Source organism: Rattus norvegicus, chromosome 11, assembly GCF_021556685.1.
Source record: "Rattus norvegicus strain SHRSP/BbbUtx chromosome 11, alternate assembly SHRSP_T2T, whole genome shotgun sequence".
NCBI classification, from domain to species: Eukaryota; Metazoa; Chordata; class Mammalia; order Rodentia; family Muridae; genus Rattus; species Rattus norvegicus.
Window position 1 is genome coordinate 78408739 of NC_141544.1, and position 14451 is coordinate 78423189.

The window sequence follows — 14451 nt, forward strand, 5'->3', positions numbered from 1 at the left end:
CTAAAATTACCATTTCCACCACACCTGGGCCTGGACTTGCAGTGTCCTTGAACTCAGGAATTTGCCTCCCTTTGTATCTGCCTGCCTTTATATCTTTCTGACAAGCTGACTCATTAACGCAGCTGCCTCTGTTCCCTTAGATTCATGAAGCCCGTCATATTACATCCTTATTTTTTTTCCCATTTGAGAAATTGTATATTTTCTAACTCACGTTTCCAGAGTTCTTTCCCACAGCCTTAAGAGCTGTCCTGAAGGTCCCAGCATTTACCATTAACCAAACCTTTGCCTCGCAGACTCATTCTGTCTCAGGTTATCATGGAGTCTTTAAGGATAACAGGGAGGACATTCCTTGGAGGAATGTGAAAATATGTTACCTTCTTATACAAACAAGCTTTATGCTCATGGCAGCCATCCATACTCATAGAGGTCTATGTCACAATGGCAGGAACTATGTCATTCTGTCCCTACCAAGACCATGCTGGACCAGCACTTCAGTCTCCCTTCTGCATCTGTCTTCATCTCTTTGCATGTGCCTGTGAAAGAATAAAAAATACAGCCAAGGCTGGCGCCAGACGCGGAGGAAAGGAGCTGTGACTAGCCGCCCAGAGGCCGCCAAGCCAGCGACGCCTGAGCTACTCGAGCCGCGTCGCCGCGCCCCCATGGCGGCCGCCAAGGACAGTCACGAGGACCACCATACTTCCACAGAGAATGCAGATGAGTCCAACCACGACCCCCAGTTTGAGACAATAGTTTCTCTTCCTGAGCAAGAAATTAAAACACTGGAGGAAGATGAAGAGGAACTTTTTAAGATGCGTGCAAAGCTGTTCCGGTTTGCTTCAGAGGATGACTTCCCAGAATGGAAGGAGCGAGGCACTGGAGACGTCAAGTTTCTGAAGCATAAGGAGAAAGGGACCATCCGCCTTCTCATGAGGAGGGACAAAACCTTGAAGATATGCACCAATCACTATATCACACCAATGATGGAGCTGAAGCCAAATGCTGGCAGTGACCGCGCCTGGGTCTGGAATACCCACACCGACTTTGCTGACGAGTGCCCCAAGCCTGAGCTGCTCGCCATCCGCTTCCTAAATGCTGAGAACGCACAAAAGTTCAAAACAAAGTTTGAAGAATGCAGGAAAGAGATTGAAGAGAGAGAAAAGAAAGGACCAGGCAAAAATGATAATGCTGAAAAGGTAGCTGAGAAGCTGGAAGCCCTTTCGGTGAGGGAGGCCAGAGACGAGGCTGAAGAAAAGTCTGAGGAGAAGCAATGAATCATTCTGTCTTTTTCCTTTCCTTTTCTTTTTAAAAATTTGCCCCACCCTTTAAGGTTTGTTTTTATTCTGTTTTGTTTTTACAAGGGACTTTATAAAGAACTGAATTTAAAAAAAAAAAAAACACAGCCAAGAAGTCAGAAGTTGAAAAATGCTAAAATGCTATCTCGCCCCTAAGGAGCCCTAAATACCTCAAATTCCAGACCCTGCTCTCTACCTGTAAGTAGGAAAAAGGTCACATTTCTTGAGCCTGCTCTCCTAGGAACTAGATAAAAGGGCTTAAGATAAGTACGTGATTCTGACCTAGTAAAGATAATAGGAGGTTTCTCCCAGGAACTAGCTGATACAAAGTTAGATTACAATCTTAAAAGCAATCTTGAGAGACAAGAAGCTTCTCCTTGTGATCTTTCACTGGTATTCTCGACATTTTCCAATGACGCCATCGCTACCCCTTTGGGTTATGGCTTCTTCCTTTAAATACCCCTTCTCTTAGCTACTTGGCGTCGAACTCCTCTACCCCTGCGTGGGATACCAGTCTCGACCCCAGTGCATTGGTTCCTACTAATAAACCTCATTTGATTACAGCAAGGACTCACATGAGTTCTTGAGGGGTCGCATCATCCCAAGGCTTGAGTGAGGGTCTCCCCTCTCCGGGAGTCTTTCACCTGTATCTCCACCTGCCCAGAAGTTCAGACTGTTCTCCTGCCCCAGTTCCAAGCTGCCATCCCTTTATTATGCAAAAAGCCACACCTCTTAATCTGTTGGCTTTGGGAGCTAAGTGGTATTTCCTACAATATCTCTACGTTCTGCCCACCCAAGCAGCATATCCTACACCCCTGCAGTGAAGCAGAACGTGGGCCCACAACTGATGCTACAATGTGACCCATGCCCTGCTGATTCATACTGCTGCTGTCCCACTCAGACCTACACCAGAGCTCCAGATTAGACAAGGACCTTGAGTAACCCCTGACATTAGTTTAGACCCAGGCTTCTCTCATCCATTCTCTCTCTTTCTCCCTCCCTCCCTCTCTTCCTCCCCTTCTCCCTTGCCCTACCCCCCTACCCCTCTCTTTGTGTCTCTGTCTCTGTCTTTCTCTGTCTCTCTATGTCTCTCTGTCTCTCTCTTTCTCCTTCTTCTTCTTCTCCTTCTTCTTCTTCTCCTCCTCCTCCTCCTCCTCCTCCTCCTCCTCTTCCTCTCTTCTCTCCCTGACCCCTTTCTCCCTCTTTCCTCTTCCCCCTCCCCCTTTGCTCTAGCTGCTTTAATCCTTCATTCTCAGCTCCTGGCTCCCTTACTTACCCCTTTGACTTTTAATAGCACTCTTCAGACTTGTTTTTCTGAGCTCCTGCAGCCCGCCCACCCCAACCAACTCACTCTCTGCTTTCTGCCACACCCCAAGCCCCGCAGGCCTGCCACATGGCTCTGTGTGGTTCAGGCTGAAAAGTGGGCCAGGGTGCTTGTTCTCTCCCACCGACGTGCCTAACTCCAGCAACGATGCTGCTATGGGTACTGCCTGACTCCCTCTAATATGGTATCACTCTTCTCTTCCTGCTCTACTTTTAAGGTATACACCTTCTACCAATACTTGCCAAAAAAAAAAAAAAAAAAAAAAAAAAAAAAAAAAAACAAGCGGGGGGGGGGGAAGGGGGGCGGAGGAATGGGGACCGGCTGCCAGAGCACACGACCCACAGCATGGCAGAGCAGGCCCCTCCCCCACACACTGCATCTAGGCGAAAAGAGCCCACCAGGCAAAGACAATAGATAAGATCTTACTGCTGAGAAATCTTTAACCCAAAATTCTTCGTGCTTCTCTATTTAAATGTTTATTTTTCTTCCTAGCATTCATGCCTTCTATCCTAAAATTGTCCTAATATTTTTCAATTTGTTTAAAATTTCTTTTAAGTTTCAAAGATCATATTTAATTTACTCCCATAGGTCAAACCAACTATGCTGATAATCATTATTTAATCCTTAATTAGCAACTAGTTTCCTTTTACAGACAAGCTGTATCCCAAATACATAATTAACATGGTATTTTCTTCCTCAGCCATCCAAAGCAGATAAATCCTCAACTTTTTCCTCTGATTTCCTTAATATAACACAGATCCAGGGCTAAACTCCTCAAGCAACCTTGCTTTTTTTTTTTTTTCAGGACCATAACTGTTGGTATTCTGTCTAAGCTCCACCCCCACAGCTACCTGGCAGCCCCACAGTTGCCTGGCAACAGCCAGCCCAACAGCCAGCCTTGCCTGACTATATAAGGGGCTGCTTGCCCCCCGCCCCTTACTTCTCTTGCTCTCTCTCTGCTCTCTTCTCTTCCCTGCTCTTCCCCTCTTCCCTATCCTGTCTCTTTACACTCCCCCTTCCCCTCCAAGTTCTCATGGCCAGCCTTTGTTCCTCCCCGCTTCTACTCTTCTCTCATTAAACCTCTCCACACGTAACCATACTTATCTGGGCTCCAGCCGAGACTTCTATCCCAACATTGGTCCTAACGATAGCAACAGACCATAATGTGCTCCCAAGCAAACTGTTCCAAGCTTAACATACACGACTCGCTACCCTGTTGGGGTTCTGCTCCTCTGTTGTGATTACTCTACAGTTTTATCTCTACAAAAGGGGAAAAGACAGCACTGCTGCTGAAAGATCCTGTTTGATATTAGTGCAGCCATTTCTTAAGAATGAGAATCTTTTAAGCTGACCCTTGCTTAGCCCCTAGACATTAGACAATAGACCAGAAAGTACAGAAAACACATTCCCACCCACTCTCTAGGAAGCTGCCCGACCATAAGAACAGATGGTATAGATTACTACAGGACAATTACAAGGCAGGAAACATCTCCGGGAAGCTGACTGGCCACTATAGATTGTGCTGCAGGACGAAAAACATTTGTCAAGTTAGATGTTCTTGGTACTGACATAGCTGTGCTGACATAGCTATAGCCTTGTCCTGGGAACCCCAGGACAGGAAAACATATATCAATTCAGACATCCTTGGTACTGAAATGGCTGCATTGATATGGTTGCAGCCTTGTCCTGGGAACTCTGTCCCCGCCAGCGGGGACCCAGTTATTCAGGGTCCCGAAGGGGCGCTACCCTTGGGCCTAAATGGGGGGCGAGAGAAGAAGGAGACCAAGCAAGATTCTGTTGTCAAGGTCTCGTTTATTGGGGTGAACGTTACAGCTTTTAAGGCTTTCAGGTAGGGGGAATGACCTTTGTGAAACATGAAGGAGGGGGAGATGAGGCAGTGATAGCTGGAGGCAAAGAAGTCAGGCGATGCGGTCAGGTGGTGGAGACACTGGGTGTTGACTGAGGAGATAACTGGTATCTACTAAGGGAGCTGAGGCATCCCTTGAATGTTATCTTCCTGTGCCATAAATTCATGGGAGAGGCTTTGTCCAACAATCTTAAGACTTATGGCAGTCATCTTAGGGGTGAGTCTTTGTGGCCAAACAACCCAGAGTCACTTTGAACCATGCAGTCAAAAAGCGGCTAGGCCCAAATCCAATATGGCTCCGTGCAGAACTCCAGGACGGAAAACATCTGCCTGGTCAGATATCCTTGGCACCGGAATAACTGAGCTAATGAAGCTGTGTGACTATATAAACTATACATTTCTGCTGTTTAAGGCTCTTCATATCCCTCCTGTGTGAGGACCGTGTTGAGCCCCAGTGCATTGGTATCCCAAAGTAAACCTCTTGTTTTTACATCAAGACTGAGTCCTGTGTGTTTGTGGGGTGGTGGGTGTCCTCGGGATTGGAGCGAGAGTCTCCTCAATCTGAGGGTCTTTCATTGCCACAGACCAGACAGAGACCCAGATGGAGCCTGCCCAACCCACCATCTCCGTGAACCTGCCAGCAGCAATGAAGCTGCCTTTGTCCAGACACACCATCTGACTAAAGACTTCTGAGACAGACACTGAGACCCACAGATGACAGCCTTGGGACCTTCCACCAACAGATGAACCTTCTTGCCTGCAAACTTGAGGAAACTTAAATGATGTCTATGGAAAACCAATGTTAATACCTCACTAACTATTCAACCCACTGAACAATTTATTTCTTCAATAGCCCCTTGTCTTCCTAGCCCCCACCCTTTGTTACCTCTCTGACTTAGTTGTGTTTTATTTTGATACTTACTCACCATCCAACCCAAATTTTCACTACAAATAACGTAAGAGACAGTTCCTCCGATGACTCCTCTCCTTTAAGAAAAGAAAAGGAAGAGCTGTGGGACAATAGGCTGAGCAGGTTCAGAGTCCCTGGCACCCAGGCCACATGAGATGGTAGGTGGCTCCCTTATCCCTGCCAGATTCCTGACCTAGAACACGTGACCACACTCCCCACATCAGTCGTGTAGCCCAGAACAGAGGTCACCATGCTAATGAGATATCTAGAGGCCCTGAGGGTTTAGCCAAATCTTCTCCTCCTGGACATTCCTTCCTGCAAAAGGTATTTAACCTCTGGTCCACCCTGAGGAACTGGTATGCATGTATTTTCCACAATGAACAATCAATAAATGGTATGGATAAACATGAGCTGTCTCTTCCATCGAAACCACCATGGAGAGCGTGGAGAAGGCCCTTGCTCCAGAGCACAGCCTAAGTCTCCTGTAGAAGGCCTCTCTGTGTTTCTAGACAACCATCACTAAGCTAAGGACAAGTACTACCAACGAGCTAAGCCAGAATTGCCATTTCCCCTGGCCCTGGTCTAGTTGCTATTCTCAGCCATGAGCTCCCAATAGTCCTGGCTTCATTGCAGGCCCATGGACCCCTGATCCTTTGTTCCCAACTCCTCTGTGCAGCACCCCAGCAGCAACAGGATTCCTGAGAATCAGAGAACCCCAACTTCAGCCTGCCTCATCTTAGACTGGGTTCTCCCACCCCCTGAGCTTCCCTAAAACCCAGCACCCAAAGGCAGCAGAACAGGGAGATGCATTCAGGCACTGAATCTAATAGAAGAGAAAGTGGGAACAGCCTTGAACACATTGACCCAGGGGAAAATTTCCTGAACAGAACACCAATGGCTTAGGCTCTAAGATCAACAATTGACAAATGGGACCTCATGAAACTGAAAAGCTTCTGTAAGGACATTGTCAATAAGACAAGCTGGCAACCTACAGATTGGGAAAAGATCTTTACCAACCCTACATCCAATAGAGGGCTAATATCCAAAATAAAGAAAACCAAATAACACAATTAAAAAATGGGGTATAAAGCTAAACAGAGAAATCTCAACTGAGAAATCTCAAATGACTGAGAAGCACCTAAAGAAATGTTCAACTTCCTTAGTCATCAGGGAAATGCAAATCAAAGTGACCCTGAGATTCCACCTCACACCAATCAGAATGACTAAGATCAAAACTTAGGCGACAGCAGATACTGGCATGGATGTGGAGAAAGAGGAATTATTCTCTATTTCTGGTGGGAATACAAACTGGTACAACCACTTTGGAAATCAGTCTGGAGGTTCTCAGAAAATTGGGAATTGCTCTACCTGAAGACCCAGCTATACCACTCCTGGGCATATACCCAAAAAATGCTCCAACCTCTAACAAGGACACATGCTCCACTATGTTCATAGCAGCCTTATCTACAATAGCCAGAAGCTGGAAACAACCCAGATGTCCCTCAAAGGAAGAATGGATAGAGTACCTCCTCCTCTAAGTCTGATTAACACTTTCTGTGTGAGGAGACACCTCACTGTCATTGTGATTAGTGGTTTCAACCATAATTTTCATGTCTCTGTTAGCCACATGCACAGGTCTTTTGCCCATTTTTTCATTGGGCTCTTTGTTTTACTAGAGGGTTGAGTTCCTAATCAATGTTGCATATTAATCTCTTATCAGGTGTGCATCTATAGACATTTTTTCTTAGCCCATAGATGTCTAACACTGTGTGGGACTACTCCCATGTGCTCCCATTTATGCACTGCTTCTGTTGCCTGTGTTTTGGGGGATCAAATCTAAGCAATACCCCCCCAGACCAATGATGTCATGCCCATGTTTTCTTTTATTTTAACTTTGAGAAAGGGCCTCATTGAGTTGCCCAGACTGCATTTGAATTCATTCTGTAGTCCAGCTGGTCTTGGACTTACAGCCCTCCTGCCTTAACCTTCCACATAGTTGGGACTGAATGCTTATGCCACCAGGTATGACTCATATTTTAATTTTGACAGATATTACATTAAACTTGTAGATATCCTTGGGCCATAAGACTATGTACCTCATTCATGAGCCCAGAAGACCGACCAGGAGCAGACTTCGATGCAATCACGTTAGGGTCTCTTTATTACAAACTCAAGCTTGGGCTTACTCACCGCCTAGGAGAAGCAGCCCTGAACTCTTATCGAGACAAGGTCTTATAGGAAGTGGGAGTGAGTGAGGGGTGCCCATCCTGGCAAGCATCTAATTGAATGAATATTGTAAGCTGACAGGCAGGTGCTCTAAAGCAAGACCATGAAGAATCACAAATGGTCTGAAAATACAACTGAAACAATCAGACTAATTTTCAATTGACTGTTGCTAGGGAGAGACTCAGTCCAAGGACAAGTCCTAAGGTCCTTCCTGGTACTTGGGTACAGCTTGGGTTCAGCTGAAGGTCGAGTTCTCAGGCTTTTCTTTTCTTTTTTTTTTTCTTTCTAAGATAAAATCCAGTCCCAAGAAGGAGTAAGTTTGGCCTCTCAAGACCATTTTAACATTAGTGCTTCGAATGCATGGACAAAATATTCTATTTTTTCTCTATGCATCTCTTTAAATTTTTTTTTCTGATTCATGTTCTGAAGTTCAGGCAGCCTTACCTACCTGACCAAATTTATCTCCTAAGGGTCTGTAGGGGTGGGAAACTGTCACAGTGAGATTTTTCTCTTAATTTATCTTTTGGAAAATTAAACATTACTGGTGCTTGTTTATTGTTTTTGCTTTTTTCAATGTATGGTCTGACTATGCAGCCCATGGATGGCTTGGACTTCACTGTGTAGCCCATGGGGTTACTGTGTAGGCCAGGCTAGTTTGATGTAGCTCAGTGGTGAGGCCATCGGGCCTGGGATTTTGCTTTTTCCTCATGAATTGATCTCCAGGTTCTTTTTTATTTACCTGTACAGATTTCCCATTTCTCCATCCGTGCTAGTAGGGTGTGCATGTTGGAAATTCTTCCTAGGTTCTATTTGGGGCATACGATTGTTCGGAGTAACACTGAAGGATGCTTCCCATTTCAGTGGTAGCTGCTGCAGTGCCTCCACTTTGATTTGTCAACTCACAATCGTCCTCAGTTTTTGCATTCAGTTTAGACAAAACGTGATCTACTACTCTTCAATCTTTTCAAACACTGACTTTGTTTTGCTTGTTTGCTGGTGTCCATCTATTTCTTCTGTCCGGGTTCCTGTCATTCCCTTTCCTTCTGTTAACATGTGCTCGGTTCAACACTTTCCACTCCAGCCACAGGACCCAGCAGTGCCATCACTGTTGCTCTTGGAGCAGCAAGCCATACTGCCTACAGGGTTTGAGTGTTCTTTTCTGTTTTTTTACTGCCTTCGTTTTTACGTTTTTTTTTTGTGAAGCTATTCATCGATCCATTATTTGCTCTGGCATATGTGATGTCATTGTCCTGTGTTTGTAAATTTCCAAAATTCTTCCTGGTAGAGATTTCTACTTTTACAACCTTGTGATGTAAAAAAATAATAATAACATTTGCATGGTATCAATGTTCTTTAGTTGCTAGACTTCTCTTGTGGTCTGGTATAGAACGTACTGGACAATGTGTAGTTTGTTGGGTCAATTTGGTCAGAACTGTGAAGTCCAGAGGTCTTTTATTGATTTGGTCTGGACAAAATCTGTCCAATATTGAAAATGGAATATGACAGTTTCTTACTATCACTGTATTTCTTTTGTTGATGTTGTTTTGAGACAGGGTCTCACTACCCTGGAACTCATCATCATCCTGTCTCTGCCTCTGGGGTACTGGACAGCTGTGTGCCACCAGTCCTACACCTTACTATTACTCTATTTTCATCTATCAACTCCCTCAAAACCTTTTGATGAACATTTGCTTTATATATCTAAGTGCTTCATAGTGATGGTGCACTTATTGTACCCTCTTGACATACTGATCCCCTCACTATGACTTTTATGGCCTCTTTCATCACTTTAAATTTCAAGTCACTTTGTCAGAGACAAGCCTCAACACCACTACCCTTGATCTCCATTTTTGTGAAATACTTTCTTCTGTCCTTCCACGACCAGTCTTTATGTGCTCTTAAAAGTTAGCAACTGTGGGGCTACAGAGATGGCTCAGCAGTTAAGGGCACTGACTGCTCTTCCAGATGGTCTTGAGCTCAATTCATAGCAACCACATGATGGTTCACAATGATCTATAATGGGATCTGATGCCCTCTTCTGGTGTGTCTGAGGAGAGCAACAGTGTACTCACATACATAAAATCGATAAGTAAATCTTTTTTTAAAAGATTAATAACTGCTACAACATATGTTATAGTTGAATCTTGGGGATATTTTTTATATACATTCATTCACTGTCTTTTTGTTGGAGAATATAAGCCATTTACATTCAGTGTAATTACTGACAGTAATGACTTCTATTGCCATTGTGCTGTTTTCTGGTTGTTTTAAAGATATGTTGCATCTACAAGAAGGTGGAGAACGGGGCAGTCAGTACCTTCGGCACTATAAAAGACTGAGAAATCTCCCTGTAGGCTTCTGCTTCTACTTCAGAACTTTGATTTCTCCCCCAGCTAAGCTAGGCACCCAGTAGACAGAGCTGGGGCTCTATCAGTAAAGGGGATATAAGGTGTGGGACCAGCAATATCCCACACAGCGACAGTGTGCTTACATACATAAAATAAATGAACCTTAAAAAAGAGAGAGAGAGACAGACAGAGAGAGAGAGTACGGCAAAGACCAGATTGTGGGAGTACACAAAAGGGACATCTAACCTGAGAGGTAGGCATGGCTTAATGAAGTGACAGCCAACAAGAGGTAAGAGCTGGTCAGGAGAGAGAGCAAGCTGAGACATTCAAAGTGACACTGGGTCTTGGCTAGGAGCTGAAGGCAGCTCAGCACTGGAAGGGAACAGAGGGGCACTGTGCAGTGATGGCAGGAGGGAGCCAGGGCAGAGAGGGCATCCAGGGCCATTTAAGGAAATCTGTACTTAGCTTTAAGGTAGTGAGCAGTCATTGGGGGGGCTTTATATGGGACAGCTTTTGCTTGCTGGAGTTTTAAACTAGAGTGAAAACAATTCATTCAGTAGCAATTATTTCTGAGTACCAATGGACTAGCTATCCCCCCATAGTGAATCTGGAGACAGTCACCCAGGCCTTGTCCTCTCCGCTCCATAAGTGTACCCTCAAGCGTCCACTGCATCTAGGAGCAGGCTGCTTAAGTCCTCCCCCACAACTGCTTGAGAATTCTTATAAAATGTTGAAGGAAAAAAACAGAGGAGAGTTTTCTTAGATTCTAGCAAACTTTATTCTAACTGGAACAGCCATTCTCAACCTGTGGGTTTCAACTCCCAACCGTTTCACCAGGGGGGTCACCTAAGACCATCTGCTTATCAGATATTTACATTATGATTCCTAACAGTAGCAAAATTATAGTTATGAAGCAGCAGTGAAAATAATTTTATGGCTGAGGGTCACCACAACATGAGGCGCTGTATTACAGGGTCAAAGCATTATAAAAGTTGAGAACCACTGAGCTAGAAGTACATAACTTTAAACTGCTATAAATATGTCACTGAAGTTGATAAAACAGGTAGCTTGGTAAGACCAATAAAATGCAGGATGTAAAAATGATAAATCCTAAAACCTTATAATTAAAGCCTCAGGGGCTAAGGAGATGGCACAGCTACAAGTGTTTGTTGTACAAGAAGAAAACCTGTTTGATCCTCAATTGGGAATGTTAGGGCAGGACCCTGGGACTGGCTGGCAGTCATTCTATCTGATTGATGAGCTCAAGGCTCAGTGAGAGACCCTGTCTCAAAACACTAAGATGGAGAGAGGGTAAGGAAGACACTAGACATCGACCTCTGGTCTCCACACAGACACACACAGAAACGTGCAGAAAAGCAAACCTTAAATGTTGTCTTTGGGCCACCGTAGTACTTATTTCTGAGAACCAAGGTAGAAAGGAGCATGGGCTGCACGTAGTAACACACACTTTTAACCCCGGGTCTCAGGGACCGGGGCAGGATGATCACTGCAAATCTGAGGCCAGCCTAGACTAGCAAGACTCTGACTCACATTGCGGATCATGCCTTTAATCCCAGCTCTCAGGGTGCAGAGGTCGGCCAGTCTCAGAGTGCAAAGTCAGCCTAGTCTATATAGTGAGTTATAGGCCAGCAGCAAGGCATGTATAGTAAGACCATATCTAAGGACACATGCGCACAGACACACACACACACACACACACACACACACACACACACACATACACACACACATGCATGCACTTGCATGCACATACACATGCTCAGTTCATTAAACTCCCAAAAGAACAGAAGTCCAAATCATAAGTTGTATCACATCTTTACACAAAGTATTTATTTACTAAATCATCAATTTTACTTGGTTTTTCTTTCTTCTTCTCCTTTCCTCACATGGACAAAAGTTGACCTTGCTGGAAATGATCATTTTCTATTTTCCTTATTTTTTTTTCAATGTTTATGCTTGGAATGAATTCTTCTCAAGGGTCTGTGAAATTTAGAGTATTCTGCAAGGCTAATTAAGTATATATACAGAGATCACCAGTCAGCTGTCTGATTCTAATGTTTGATTAGACCCCCTAACTCTAGGTAGCACAGCTACTTTGTAATTGAAATGAATCTCATTTCTGCTACTCCTGAATATGTGGAACATTAGCAGACTACTGCAATCACAATAGCACAGACCGCTCCATTCCCAAATAGCTTTCGTTAGAGCCTAACATAACAGAACATCCTTAATTACAATACTGAATATGCTTCCATACTTAATCAAGTTGGCTCATCTAAGGCAAGGGCATCATGTTCTCTGACCAGCAACCATCTGCAATCCACTCACTTCCCTGACTTCCTGATTTATATTTTTGCATAGAACTTGACATAAATGTTTCTTCATGAGACTGTCTTCTGCCAAGTAAAAGCCAAATTCCTCTCTGAATGCTGGTGTGTTGTTTCTCTCAAGTAAAAGCAGCAAATCCAAATTGTGGACGGGCTTTCAGCAAGCAAACGTAACTTCCAAAACGATAAAGGCAGGTGATCTGCCGACCTGAAGCTTTAAATGTTATTGACACAGGTTCGGCGTACTCATTTATACTAATTCACTCCAAACTGAGGTAAGTGCTCAATTGATGGCACACTGGATTAATTCAGGCACCATTTTATAGCTAGAAGGCATCTGACGATGAATCAGTCTGGAAGGCTCATACAATCTTAGCAGAGAATCTGAATTTCCCCGAGAATGCCATCAAGATCCTAGCTGCATTTTCACTTACACCATCCAGACTCTCATCTTATGTCATTTAAAAATTGTTACAGACCAACTCCACAGAAAAGATTTTCAATATTGTTTTTTAATTTTTTTTCCCTCATTGAAAAGGCTATACGGTAACTGTAACCAACTTTTTACCAGACAGGGTCAATGTAGCTCTGGAACTTGCTATGTAGAACAGGCTGGTCTTGAACTCAGAGTCTGCCTGCCTATACTTCCTAAATGCTGGGATTAAAGGTGCATGCCACCTTACAGTCTTTTCTTTATTGGGGGGCAGGGGTGTGTGTGCTGGAGATCAAATCTAGAGTCTTGTTTGTACTAGGTAGGGAAGCACTCTCCTGAGCAAAGTCCCAAAAGGATCTATCAGTGTCTCCAACAAACAGGCAGTCAACACTCCAAAAAGCTCTGTTGATGAAACAGGGAACTCTTCCAGGAACATGATCTGGCGAGGATCATCTTGCTACAGGTTCAGGCTTACCAGAAGCCAGACAAGCCAGAGCCAGATGCTTAATTGAAATCATGACTAAACAGAATCCAAACCGGCAGCACCTATGTCCTCCCTAATCACATCTGTGATTGCTCCATCACAAGGCAGGAGCCATATGCAGGTCAGCCAAGTGCCTCAGTGAGAGAAGAGCAGCATTGGTGGTAGAGCAAATAACCCTTTGAATGTAGCTGGTCTGGCTCCCAGCAGGAAGGAAGACAGGGACTGCAGAACCCGTGGAGATTTAAAACACCATGGCTCATGTGACGATGGAGAAATAGAGCCCGTGTACTGAGAAATGCAAGTAGCCTCCAGAAATAGAACGAGACTTCAACTTTACATGCGTCTAAATTCTGCCACCAACCTCAATGAGCTCAGAAGCAGCAGTCTTCCCCCCGCTTCCATGGACACAAAAGCCAGTGCCACTCTAAGCTGCATTTCGGCTTTCACACTGAGTCCAGTCTATCTGAACTTTGGAACCACAGGACTGTGACACAGCAAATATTAATAGGACTATACTAGGCAGTTAGCCTGTGATGGTCTGTCCCATGGCCACAGAAAGCTAGAACCCTGCAGTACAAAGTTCTTACATTGCTGGAATCCTCAAATCCAACAGGGCTCTTGCTTTAGACATTTACCCCCTTTTCTTTTTCTAGAGTGAATATTTCTCTTTCTATCCATGGAAAACTGTCTAGGAACCACCACCAATCCCAACCCACATCAGTCTTAAATGTAAAAACAAGATAAATGTGTTTTGAGACAGTGTTTCTCTGTGTAGTCCTGGCTGTCCTGGGACTCACTCTGGCTGGCCTCCAACTCAAGAGATCCATCCACCTGCCTCTGCCTCTGCCTCCCAAGAGCTGAGATTAAAGATGTGCACCGCCACAGTCTGGCTCAAAATAATTGTTTCTTTTATGAGACAGGTTCTTACTATATAGCCCAGGACAGTCTCAAACTTGAAATACTTCCACATCAGCTTTCCAAGGTATTGGATTACAGGCATGAGTCACCACAACCAGCTTTATAAAGAAAAACAGTGTTTGTTTGGATAGAATCCAGCCAGATTTTATCATTTTTTTCCTCTATTTATTTTTATTTTATAAGTACAGGTATTTTGCCTGAATGTATGTCTGTGTATCAGATGTGTGCCTAGTGCTTATGAAGGCCAGAAGAGGGCATCGAATTCCCTGGGACTAGAGGTACAGACAGCTGCAAGCTGCCA

At 44.3% G+C, this 14451-nt stretch overlaps 1 pseudogene across 1 annotated transcript; it reads left to right on the forward strand.

Annotated features, from left to right (window-relative positions):
- Positions 1–453: 453 nt before the first annotated feature.
- Ranbp1l1 (RAN binding protein 1 like 1) lies at positions 454–1326 on the forward strand (annotated as a pseudogene). Its single transcript, XR_015633475.1, has one exon. The product of XR_015633475.1 is annotated as an RAN binding protein 1 like 1 (transcript).
- The last annotated feature ends 13125 nt before the right edge of the window (positions 1327–14451 follow it).